Raw genomic sequence first — 4,190 nt, forward strand, 5'->3', positions numbered from 1 at the left:
GCAAACAGCCTAAACCTAATATTATACTTAATGGTGAGAGGCTAGACACTTTCCTCTCAAATCCTGAACAAGACGGGGATGTCTGCTCTTGCTATTCTTAGTAATCGTTGTCCGGGAAGTCCTAGCTAATGAAATAAGGGAAGAAAATAAAATAAAAGGTATACGGACTGGTAAGGAGAAATGAAAAGGTTTTTGTTCACAGATTGCACGATTGCCTATGTAGAAAATCTTGAAGGAGTTGAACCTTTGGGGCAGGGTTACCTGGCTTTTGATTTTGAGACTAAACAGGAGAAAAACAGACTTTGAGAAGGAAGAAAGTCAATTAAGAGACAGAAGTTTATGCTGAGAGGGACTTGCCCAAGGCTAAAATGATTCTTTTAGGCTGGACAGAGAGAGGACAGTGAGTCTCTTAAGAGCAGGGACCTACTTTACGTTTCTGGTACTCTCTGAGTAAGTATCAGGGCTTCAGAAGGAAGGTCTGCAGGGAGGACTTGGAACGCTGGGTTCCAGGCCCAGCCTCTTGCTCTTGATCAAAGATTCATACCCGCAAGAATGATAATGTGGCCACAGAGTGGTGGATCTGAAGTGGTCATGTGGACTACAGACAGACGCCGGTGGTGGGGTGGATGCAATATCTTTATTCTGCATTTGATCACTAGGTAGGAAGGACCCAAAATAGCTGAGATAAATTTCCAGTGGAGCTGGGGTTTAGAGTCACATTTTATTTACAAAAAATAAAGTGTTGTGCTATTTCTTGTAGAATATATTATTTCTAAAAAGAAAACAAAAAGCTATTTCCAGGGTTGTGAATGCAATTCTTCCCATAGATACGGACGAGTTGTGCTAGCACCTTATTTTAGCTTCTCATTTTAGGTTTCTATGGTTATTTTACTCCTCTCTTCTCTGTTCCTATTGCCTAACTTATTTATTTTTACATTTTAAATAAAGTAGCAGCACTCAAATCTTTTTAGCCTTTGCTGCCACCCTGTGGCTCTCGTTTATTACTGCAGATGAAAAGGGCCTCGGAGCCTCTGCTAAGCCAACCAAACAGGAGCAAGTAAGTGTAGGGGAAGCACATTAAACACGTATCTGAAATACTAATGCTCGGCATCTGGGGCGTGAATCTAGAACATCCTGTATGTGTCCGACGGATCAGTATAGGCCTCTCAGAATCCTATTCGTCTGTGTCTAACCTCATCATAGTACTTCCCCATTCCTCACTTCAAATCAAGATGCGTGACTACCCTGGGAACACAGTAATTGTTGATCCCGACTTGCCACGTAGGGTCAATTACTGATTTTAATAAGCTCCAGAAAAAAAAATCTTCGTAGGAAGCTGAACCTGAAATCTACAGTAGACTCGATTCTTAAAATAGAGCTCTTTGTGGACTTTCAGGGTGGTCTAAAACTTGTCACATTGGTGCAAAGCATTTTGACTCTCCCTAAGCAGTAGAAAATACAGTTTTAAGAAGTAGAATCGAGAAAGCGGGGGGTGGGGAGTTGGGGAGAGAGAGCATGGGGAGAAATGCCAGATATAGGTGATGGGGAGGAAGGCAGCAAATCACACTGCCATGTGTGTACCTATGCAACAATCCTGCATGTTCTTCACATGTACCCCAAAACCTAAAATGCAATAAAAAAAAAAAAGAAGTGGAATATACTTATAGCCCACTTTTCAGGAAAGCTTTCCATGAGAAATAAGAATTACTGTAATAATCTCCTTGCCACCTGTCCCTCTCACACTAGCTCTGCCCCTTGTTATCATCCTAAACAAAATCTGGTCATGCCACTGTGCTGCCTTTAAAAGATTTCATCAGCTTTCCATTGATGGCAGTGGCTAGCACCATCATGCTCCCTGCAGCTGGGGCTGCATACTCCATGGAGCCAGTGGGAGCCCCGCCTCTTCTGAGGTGCTGCTACAGCTCTGCAAACCTCAGCCCCCCCAAACCTCAGCTGCAGACCCAGGCCTCCTGCTCTGTGGAGCAGGCAGGAGCCCCACCCTCCTGAGTGAGGCTACAGCTGCCCAAACTGCGACCCAGGATCCGAGCCTCCCTGTGCTCTCGGAGGGTGTGGGGAGCAGGCAGGATCTGCCCTTCTGGGTGCAGCTGCAGCCGTCCACCCAGCAGCTGCAGACCAGGGCCTCCCACTCCACGGAGCAGGCAGGATCCAGGAACACATGGAAACCTCGCCCCTTCCAAGCTGGCGAGGCGGGAGCTTCCCTGCTGCAGGACCTGGGCATCTCTGCAGTGTGCACCCTCACGGGCACAGGAAGGCCCTTCCCACACTCCCCTCCCTGTAGGCTCAGGGGTGTCTGCTTCCACTGCCTTGCCCCTCTCCATTCCTAGCACTGGCTTGAATCTTGGAATGGGGTTGGGGCTGACCCTGGGGGCCATGTATGGCAGCAGGAGGCAGACAGTCCTGGGAGGAAGGGGGCAGGTCCCCAGTAAGGGCCCATCTTCAGGCCAGGAAGGGCCTGAAGGCTGGGGGCCAGGCTGCCAGCCCCACTGACTGGAGTGGGGACTTGTGGTGCCTCTTCCTGCTCACCTATGGCTGCCCATGGACCAATCAGCACACACTTCCTTTCCTCCAAGGTCCATAAAAGCTCTGGGCTCAGCCAGAGCAAGAGAGGAGGAGAGAATGGAGAGAGGACTCAGTGGGAAGACCAGCTGCAGGGAGGAACTACCTTCTCTGCTGAGAGCTTCAGAGACCTCCAGAGATAGACTACCAGCTGCAGAGAGGAGCAGCTCTCTCCAGGAGGCCAGCTGCAGAGAGGGGCGGCTCTCTCCAGGAGACCAGCTGCAGAGAGGAGCAGCTCACTCCAGGAGGCCAGCTGCAGAGAGGAGCAGCTCACTCCAGGGTTTCCTCTCTGCTGACAGCAGATATCAGGATGACCTGTCTGCAGAGAGGGCACAATGGGAAGACCAGCTGCAGAGAGGAACTGCCCTTTCTACAGAGAGCTTCAGAGACCTGCAGAGAGGAGCAACCCTCTCCATGGCTTCCCCTCTGCTGATGGCAGATGTCAGGACAGCCTGTCTACAGAAAGCCAGCCACTGTGGGTCTCCTCTGAACTGTTCTTTTTTTTTTTTTTTTTCAGAGTTTCACTCTTGTTGCCCAGGCTAGAGTGCAATGGCCTGATCTTGGCTCACCGCAACCTCCACCTCCCAGCTTCAAGCGATTCTCCTGCCTCAGCCTCCCAAGTAGCTGGGATTACAGGCAGGCGCCACCAGGCCCGGCTAATTTTGTATTTTTAATAGAGACGGGGTTTCTCCATGTTGGTCAGGCTGGTTTTGAACTCCCAACCTCAGGTGATCCACCTGCCTCAGCCTCCCAAAGTGCTGGTGTTAACAGAAGTCTACGTGTTATTCTGTAAGTAATAGTATTAGGTGGTCTTTGAGGGTGTGGATTTTCCCATATGCAAACAAGCAAAAGGTGAAAAAGACAGAGATGAGCTTTGCTAAGTGTTAGAGCTGTTCAGGCCGGACACAGTGGCTACCTGTAATCCCAGCACTTTGGGAGGCTGCAGTGAGTGGGAGAGAATATTATATTGGTGTGTGTGTGCGTGCGTATATACACACACACATATAGATATACATATATATATATAATATCATATTGGCAGGAGTTGTACTGCCTCATGTCCCCTGTGCCTTAGATCCCAAGGCAGCACCAATATATAATATTATATTGGTATATATAGATTATATATATGTGCATACATAATATTCTATTAATCCTAAATAATTCATAAGGCATATTAATGGATAATATAGGCTTTACCTTAATAAAGCTGCAAGCATTCTCGTCGTTGCTGTGTGACATTAATTATCTGAGCCCATCAGTAAAGACATTATCCTGTTTGATATGGTCCTTTTCTTCTCCCTCCTGCTCATTTAAACTTGGCATGAAGTCAGTGATGTCCTTCGCACCTGGCAGATTATATGCCCATACAGGATGATAAATAAAGGAGGAATTTTTTTTTGTTGTTCTTTCTTGAACAATCCCTAGTGGGAAAAAAAATGACCAATGTGCTCACTACAAATCGTTTCTTGAATGTGTTTGTAACTTATAAAAAAACTATGTGGATATTTTCTTTTAAACAGTGTCTGGTCCTAAAGGTGCGTTTACCGTGTCCATGAACAGACCAAAAACACTCCAAGTACTCAACAGTAACGGAAACATCGAGGGAGAGT

This window comes from Cebus imitator, unplaced genomic scaffold (genome assembly GCF_001604975.1).
Source record: "Cebus imitator isolate Cc_AM_T3 unplaced genomic scaffold, Cebus_imitator-1.0 Scaffold469, whole genome shotgun sequence".
Lineage (NCBI taxonomy): Eukaryota > Metazoa > Chordata > Mammalia > Primates > Cebidae > Cebus > Cebus imitator.